We start from the raw sequence: 9,787 nt of genomic DNA on the forward strand, positions 1-9,787 counted from the left end.
AATAATTTTTGAGGTACAGAATCAGCATCGTCTTGAAAGAAGAGATTATTGATCCTCTTATGATAGCATTTGATGATTCAATTAAAATCATCATAGTTATCTAGGATCATTGATGATCTAAATCTTGAGATGATTTGATCCATAGTGATCTAAAATCATAATATTTGGTTAGCCATGATGCAGTAATTAAAGATTTTCAAATATATAAAACTAACTTGTTAGACGTGCTATGGAAATGCATGATCACCAACCATATAATATCAAAAATATTTTTGATATATCTTATATATTGAGGACATGAAATCACCGCTTCAAGTTATTTTCTCAATAAAATTTTGGAAGTGAGGATTGTGGAACAGAAAAAATTTTAGAAAAATATCTAATAGATTTTTTTTTTCCGATATTTTGATTAATTTATTTTAATATAGTTTTAATATAAGATCAGGTGATAGAGTGCTATTGGATATCCATTAAATAAATTTTCTATCACTACGTTGGACGATGATTTAAAAAATAAAGATGATTTGAAATTACTGTTATATAATTAATATATAATTAAATATAATAATTTAAATATTTTTGTCCATATCAATTTTTATCTTAGATAGGTTATCGTATATCGAATGCCTCATACTTTAATTTGAGTCCACTTTGCTTCACACTTAAGCTTGAAATATGACCCCCAGGTGGGCACAAGGAAAGACCCTTGCGCCCGCACGCTAATTGGTGGGTGGTGTCCTCCACCGCACTTTTGGGGATCGATACCCAGCTCCAACGCGCCCACCCAAACTTGGTGGGGTAGAGAAGTGGACTGGACACCGAACTCAGAATTGCATGCTTATTACTGGTCGGTTTCATCGCGGTCCTCTCTCACAATAGACAAGTTGGGGTGGTCTATATATATAAACTTCCTTTTCGATGACTACATTTCCATTAGTTCTTTTCTCTTACTGCAAGGAGAGAAACAAGAGTGCTGAATATAAGCTTTAAACAACATTTATCGGGTGTTATGCCAAAAAAAAAAACAAAACAAAACATTTATTGGGTAGAATCACAATCATCACTACCTCCTCCAACGTGATCAAGTAGCACTAGTTCTTTTCAGAGTCAAGACAAGCAGGTTGCACAGTTCTTTTCTGAGTCGAGACATGCAGGCTACCCAGGAAGGGTCCTTTGGTCCGTCCCCTGAACCAAGCGCAACGTAAATCAATCCAATAAGACTCTGCACCGTAAGTATTTTACATCATTAAAGATCTAAGGGATGTTTGATTCGTGATTGAAATCGAAATGATTTGGAATTAAAATTGAAATGATCAAATTTTTCAAAGTATTTGGTTTGTGGTCAGAATCGAAATCAGAATAAAAATTTGAATCCATAAAAAAAAATAAAGGTTGAGTTCTATTTAGATTGGATCATTTCCATTTCAATTTGAAATCGAAATCAGAATGAAACTCCTTCCAATCAAATAATTGAAAAGGAAGTCATACATTCTCATTCCGATTCTGGACCATCACTTCCTTCAATCAAGCACCTCCTAAAAATTCACAAAATGAATGATTCAAAAACCTTGTGGCACGTTGAGAGGACCGGTGTCATAACCTCTGCAATAGCAGCGACAGTGAAGTGATAGACGTGAAGGAGGTTAAAGTTTCGCTCAATTTTACATTGCAGAGGCATTCAACTAAAGTATATACAATGGTAAGGCAAGGATACAGCATAGAAGAGAAAGGAAAGAAAACCCCCTACTCATCTTCTATTTATATGTGAAACAATAAACTTTTGCATTGCTGCCTTACAATATTTTGGCAACTATAGACAAAAAAAGTATGTACACTCTTTACCCTTTTAAATGATATTTTTTGTGATGAGATCATGTTGAAGGATAACTTTGAAAATGATTTTCTTAATTTTGGATGATGAAGATAATAACGATGGCAAGTAAATATTGTTCCTCTTGACTTGACTCTTTATAATTTCTACGGGTTCTATTGATTAGTAAGCAATAGCATTGTTAATGTAAAAGAGCAAAGCAGAAATTTAAACAAGCAGATACATCATACACCCTGATGATTCTTACAAGATATGCTTCAATCAGTGGAAACATTGTCAATTAACCTATCACGATACTGACGTTAAACACCCCATTAGTTCTCAAGGCTCTAACGCATGTACATGGATTTCCACTATTGTACACCTTATAAATCCTTATAAAAATTAAAACAATTCAAAATTTGCTTTATGATAAATGTGAGTGCAAGTACATTGGTCGAAAACGATGAACAAGTCATACTTTCCAAAGTAATTATTGGTTAATATACAGCACATTACGCATTGATTATTTTTGTGTATAGGCAAGATCTCCAATGGCAAGCTACGCCATTGAAATGTTGAGACATAAAAAATCTGCAGCTGGGACCCCAAAAGGCAGGAAATTTTAAAATGGCTTCCGATGGCAAGACTCCACTGTCGGAAGGTTCTGGTGGTATGATGCATGCTGCTGCTAGAACACCTAAAATCCAAAACGAGTTGGTTTGTTGCAGACTGGTTAGGCCAAAGAGGCATGGCAGGCTTTAAATATTGGGACATCACATTTGATGACACCGCTGATTTAATGGTGCACAGGGGGCCAAAAGTGGATTGACCGCCACCTTCTTGATTGGTGCTTCGAGATGAGGTTTTAGTCAAGGCTCTAGATATATAACCATTACTTGACTATGCCTCCTCGTGTGTTTACACTTTACAAGGAGTGAAATGGCGTCCAGTGCACTAGACCATGAATACGATACGTTGGGATTTTTGTATAGAGCTATAAACAATTCTCGAGCCTATAATTTCAACTTGCAAATGCCCATTATTTAGTTATAAACAATTATCTCAAGAATTTTAAAAGAGATCCATCACACTACATATGCTAATTACAGATGCTTAACAAGAAATATAATTTCTCAGCAAAAGAATAATTATAATTTGCATACCAACTTAGATTGCTTTGGATGTGCGAAATTGATGATCATACAACTAATTTTTTTTATAATCATTTCGAAGGAATATATCTATTTCATTTTTGTGCCTTTTCATCCATCTATTTATTCATCCCTATTGCCACCGAAATCCGACATAATGAAGTTGGTGAAATAAAGGATGTTAGCTGGTTTGCTCGAATTGGGAATCCGACGAGCTAAGAGACAAGTTATGTGATTAGATTTGATCGGATGCATAGTTGGATTCCCTAGCCCCGTTTATATAAGGATGATAGCGTGATTCCATCATCCTCTGGTTTCAGGATCAACGAACGAGCTGTAACCATCTGCCCTTATCTGTGCCCCTTAACTATACGAAGTTATGACTGATCCTCATGATCCACCCAGATTTCAAACATACATGGCATGTATTGCCTTGTCCTGGGGTGATAGATCTAAACGATAACAACAACTACATGTTGAATCCAGATCGTCTCAATTCCCTCATGTCCAGCTCCAAATTATGCAAAAAGAACCAAGAGGCAACAGTGAACCAAGAGAAAACCTTTGTGCACTGCATGCGGTGCAGCAAAAATATACCATCCAATCTGATTGGATCACGTAACCACTGCTTTTCAATATGCATTTAATACACGTAGTTCTACTTTTTTTTTTTGTTTAAAATTTTAAATGATAATTTTTTTTTGAAAAAATTATGATATCCTATGACCATATTATGATATCTTGCGGTCAAATTATGACTTTTGTGCAACAATAAGTTATAATTTGGCCACATGACGTCACAAGAAAGAGAGAACATTTTTATTATTTAAAAATTTTATAAATTTTTAATAATAAAAATATCTTTTTTCTTTATGATTTTTGAAAAAAAATTATGATTTCTGTTGTATAAGAAATCATAATTTAATCGTAGGATATCATAATTTTTTCAAAAGATGAGGGATATTTTTGTTATTCAAAATTTAAACGAAAAAATAAAACTGGAAGTATTAAATCATGTTAGAAATCGATGGCTACATGACCCAATAAGATGGCACAGTGCACTTTTGCTGCACTATGTGCGGTGCATAAAAAATTACTCGGGAATCAAATTCAAAGCCAAAGCCAAACGAGACCTGAAGTATCATAGAAAGCAAAGGATTGGCTGGGTGTATCATTGTGTGAAATAAGGATTCATCTTCCTTCACGTGAATCCAATATTAGATCATCCATTAGTTACCTTGAGATCTATACTGAGATAAGAGTTTAAAGTGCTTTGAGGTTTATAGAGACGAGATCCAAAGGTGGATTTGTGCAAAAAAAAAATAAATCTTTTTTTTGTGCGAGAGATAAACCCCTCACCCAATGACAATAGCAGAGGTTAAAAGAAGAAGAAGACGACACTTAGCAGAGACAGGGGCCAGCCCCAACTTGATCAATTAAAATTGCCCAATAGACCACTAGTGGTGGGAGAAATTTTTTTCTGTATTACGCTCGGCTCCATGCATGAGCCAATCACCATGGGAGATACGTGCGGAGCTGCATCGCCCATGGTGCACAGAGCATTTCTCCCGGTGGTGGTTGTTGTGGTGCAAGGGGCTTGCAATTCTTGGCAAGGCCCATGTGTGGGTGCCGGACCCGTCCGGTGACTCGGAGTAGAATGGATTACAGGGTGAGGTAACGGGAACAGTCCTGTCAAGAAAAACAATACAACCCCTTCCTTATCAGTTACCAACCAACCAGTCGCTATCCCGAGATGATGACAGCATTCAACTCCCCGCCCCCTCCTCTGTCTCTCAGCGCCTTTCAATCAAATATATTGACGCAAGCAAAGTGCCGGTCCCCTTCCCACAAATGGTTGAAAGAAAGGCCACTGGGGGAAAAGAGTGTTGAAAAAAAGAACACGGGGCTCCACAAAGTTGCCTTTTTCTCTGTCATCACTCGTTACCCCTTTTCTTTTCCTTCTTTCCCTTCTCGTTTCTTAAGCAATCGCTGGATGCAAGGAACAAGTCAGAAAAAAAAAAAAAAAATCTTGTGCACCGCCGTGGTATAAAAAATTTGATGTAAAATATACCACTTCATCTTGTCACGTGATTATCATTTTTCAACTCATATTTCATATCCACAATTCTATTTTTTCGTTTAAAATTTTGAACGACGAAAATACTCTTTCTTTTCAAAAAATTTATGATATTATGTACTGATATTATGGCATCCTACATTGAAATTATAATTTTCTACACATTATATCATAATTTTTTCACAGGATAGCATAAAAAAAAAAAAGATATTTTCGTTATTAAAAAATCAATGACATTCTGCGAAAAAATAATATTCTTTCTTCATGACATTCTGTAAAAAAATTATGACATCATATGCAGAAAGTCATGATAGATTTTTTAATGATAAAAAATATCTTTCTTTACAACATTTCGTGAAAAAATTATAACATCCTATACAGAAAGTCATAATTTTAACACAGAATGTCATAATATCAGCACAAGCTGTGATAATTTTTTTATAAAAAAAATATTTTTATCATATTTAAAATTATAAATATTAAATATATGTTGAAAAATAATAACTATGTGGTCCATTAAGGTAAAGCGGGCGGTGCCCAAAAGATTCCTCAAGCAAAAAAAAAAAAAAAAAAAAAGGCCTCACAGAAGGGGTGCGCCAGCTGGTAACTTGTATTCTATTTTATTATCTATGTACGTATACCGTGGGCTAGCACACCTACTTTGTGGGCGTATACCATAAAAGCAAGGAGATTGTGGCCAATATCTATCGCTCTCTATTTCAGATTCTCACCGAGAGGACCGCTGTCTGGCTTCGGGGAGGAGGATGAATTGTTACAGGTATTGCCCATTGGTAATTGCTATGTCAAGTGTACAATATAAAACAAATTTATAAAACCCAACCGCATGGTCAAAACTCATGAGCCCTAGCAAGGTTTTCTTTCAAGGAAAAAAAAGAAACAAAGAAAGAAAGCCTGCTTCCTTTTCTCCCTGCATCAATACATTATCAGAGCGCCGGGACAAAAATTTGTGGTTACTTTTTCGGACAACCTTCTTTTCTTTTGTGTTTTTTTACCCCTCTTTTATTTATAATTACATATTTAATGGTAGTAACGTTTCCTGTAAAGTAATGATAGCTTGATCTCGGACAACATATTACGTGGTATCAAAATACCATTTGTCATGGAGCCAGCTTTTTCCAAAGGTTATTGACAAAGATCTGTTTTTAGAAAAATAACGCATGATGATCTGTCCGCTTCTTACTCCAGGGAAACATCAGAAGCCATTTCCTATTTCGGTTCCGATTTTTTCGTTGCTTTTTTTTCTCTATTTCGTCTGCAAGGTTCATAATAGTAAATAGATTCACAAGCTGCAAGTGAACTAAATTAAAGTGCCAAAGGCTAGGTTTGTTAAATAGAGAACATAAAAATAGGGTTGATGTGGTTTAAAATTGATGTGCAACACATAGCATACAGAAAGATCAATTTCAAGCATATTTGAATTCTGGACGGATCAAGAGGACCTGCAACTATTCCATATGATTCCAGGGCCGGCTCAAGGGTAAGGCCTTCAAAGCCCTTGCTTTAGGCCCTCAGACCTCCCACTAGTAGCCTGTAGCCTTCCGTCTCCATTGCGCCCACCCACAAGAAGACGAACGGTGTCCTGAAGGCCAAAAGCTAAATCATAGCATGGGCCATAGGATCAGCGGAGGCAGCACGTGAGGCGACGGAGCGACGACCTAATCATAGCCCTCCCTCACAACTCCAGCCTTGATGAGGAAGTCCTCGAGCATCATCTCTCCGAGGGTGCGCTGGCAAGGGGTTGCGCTGTCACTGGTCACTCCCGTGCTGTTGCGGGTGGTCGACTTTTCAGCTCCGATGGATCACCGTCCAAACCTCATCCATCGTCTTCCTGTACAATAGTGCCGAGATGGTGATCGACCCCTGCCACTATAGCGGCATCGGTGGCGGCACCCTTTCGCCATCGTGCTGCGCCTCCAATCCGGCTGTGTGGGCGATCATACCCTCCTCGATGTTCCAGATGTTGGTGAGAAACTCATCCAAATTCATGGATCCGAAAGTCTTGTCGGGCTTACACACCATATTCTAGATCTCATCCAGGATCAACGAGTAGATGGACGATTGCCTCATCAGAGGGATCTCCATATCCAGCTCCCTCTCTACTTTCTCTTCTCCTTTTTGCTAGTCCTCCGATGTCATCTTCTTTCTCTCCAATGTCGACACTATTGATTCTTCTCTTCTTCTTTCATTTCAGAGCCGAAGATTAGGGAGAGACGAGAGGAAAAAAAAAGCAGTAAAAAAATATGTTGGAAGATTAGTATTTAGCTTAATTAGGTCTCCATATGTGTTGAGTTACCCCTGCATGATTCAAAAGATACAAATGAGGACAATTACAATTTATCATCTGATCTCCAAGCCGAATCGCAACAAAACCATGCCCTCACCTCTATATAAATACAACTAGAGGATCCGAGTACAACATCTCATCATCGATTGGCTCACACTGTTATTCTACTATTTTTTTGTGCAAATCGAAGCTCTTACTCTCCAAACAGACTTACCATCTGGTCGATCTCAAGCCATATTGACTCTTATACAAATCTCAGAGGATCACATCATTGATGAGCTGACCTCTTATAGGTCAATGAGCCAACCTCCTAAAGGTCGAAGAGCCAACCTCTTAAATCAAAAAGTTGACCTTAATAGTTATATCCAGACTAATCTAGATATAGAAGTCAAAGCTAATCTTTTACTCAGATTCAAACTGAAGAGTCCAATCCTAGTGAGACAAGGACTCGTCCGCAATAAAAGGAGATCTGGGACAACAAGAATCCAAATCAAATTATTCTACATTGTTCTTTTATTTTCTCTTTTCTAATGCTCCTCCAAAGCCTCATTAACTTAGGCATTAGAGACCCACCGGCCAAATTAGCTTTGTTACGGTAGTATCATGGATGCCTCGGATTTATAGCTCCATGAGCTATGACTATGCTGTGAAGAGACATGCTGTGAAGAGTTACCTTCATATGAGCTGAGCTGATCCTTATATGAGTTTTTTTATGCTGATACGAGGTATCCTGAGCATTTATGCTGATATGAGTTGAGACCAAAAGCAATAAATGTCCTGACATAGAGAGCACATGAAGACTAAAATCTCTTCTGATTGACAACCTATGCAATTAATAAATGGGACTCTCATGTGCATGAAGTGACACCACTCATTCAACAAGATCAAAAAATCAGACACGAATTTTGAGGTTATTCAAAAGAGTTATTCAAAATTTTCACTCAGTATACTACCAGCAATAATTTCCTCACTTCACGAGAGTAATCGAAGGCTAAATTATCTCATCCAATTTGGCATGTCCCACAGTCCGACAATCTCGAAATCGTATGATCTCACAGCTATATAATCAACTGTCCGATATCTTTCTATATAAACAACCAGAGCTCCAAGGATCCAGATAAGTCAAATCAAATTCTTTCTAAAGAATCAGTTGCTGTTCCTTTGTTCTCTGCTTTTTTGACTTGAACATCGGAGAGTGTTTGTCGGAGCCACAACCTCCGATTTAAAATTTATTTTACAAGTCGCTCCAGCACTAGCACTCCTGCACTAAGATCAGACGTCTGATTTTCAACCTTAAATACCTATTTTTCAATCTTGATCGATTTAAACAGCAACAAACTTCAATGAACTCCGTTGTTCTTCCCTTTTTTTTTTTTTTTTTTTGTGTGTGTACGTTCATTAGCGCTCTTCAGGCCTCCATTATTAGCGGACAGAATTTTGGCATGAACAGATTAATATTCTCTATGGGAAGCCAAATGCCGCCTCACTGCATCCAAGTGCTACAAGTCGTATGCGTCTCCCAAAAACCACCAACCTCTAAGGCAGAGATCACCCAAAAGTAACTAGAACTTTCAATCTAGGAGCCTATATGGATAGGGAGTGAACCTCGAGATCCGAACCCTATTCCTCCTTGGAGACGACCCAAAAATGGCTAGAACCGCTGTCGTATAAACTTACGAGGCTAGGGAGTGCATTTGAAGGGCCAAACTCTCGCTCCTCCCATGGAGACAACCCATGATTAATTGAGACCTCCATTATACTTGCAAACAGCTGAGAAAAGATCTAGCAGAGCCTAGGCTCGGATGGGAGCAGAAATATTCGGCCTAATCAACCAGATGTTAACTATTCAAAAAATTGAATTGATTGAAGACCTAACAAGCTAAACTCCCATAACCCAGTTATTTTAGGATGGGAGCGGAGGCTAAGAAGCCAATCTCAAGCTTCAATAATAGAACCATATTTGTTGGAGTAAAAATCCGCTCGCACCGGAGAAGCTGGAGTCGAGGGAGTCGCGGTCGCCGCCGGGACCTGCAAAAGAAGTCTAAACCGGAGGTGGGGTTGCTCCGGCAAGACCCTCCGATGCTCAAGTCAGTTCTCTGCCTCAACAAGAATGGAGTGCTCGAACGAAAATTTTACCAGAGTTTTGGGATAGAAAATAGAGCTTAGAGAATAACGTATCTGGGGACCCCCTTTTATAGGCAAAGGGGGACAGCAGACTGATAGCGATATCTGTAACCGCCTGACAGTGGACTGCTCAGAGTCAGGCGGAGTTTGTTGCGAAGAGTAGTGGAGTGGACCCGTGGCTATCACCGGGGCGTGCCACGTGGAGTCTGCCACGAGGGGTGGAGCAACGTCCGTTGTCGCGACTTGCCAGAGAATGGAAGAATCGCGCGGTATCTGTCGCAGGAAGTGGAGCAAGATTGTGGCCATTACTGCGGTCT

This window comes from Elaeis guineensis, chromosome 10 (genome assembly GCF_000442705.2).
Source record: "Elaeis guineensis isolate ETL-2024a chromosome 10, EG11, whole genome shotgun sequence".
Lineage (NCBI taxonomy): Eukaryota > Viridiplantae > Streptophyta > Magnoliopsida > Arecales > Arecaceae > Elaeis > Elaeis guineensis.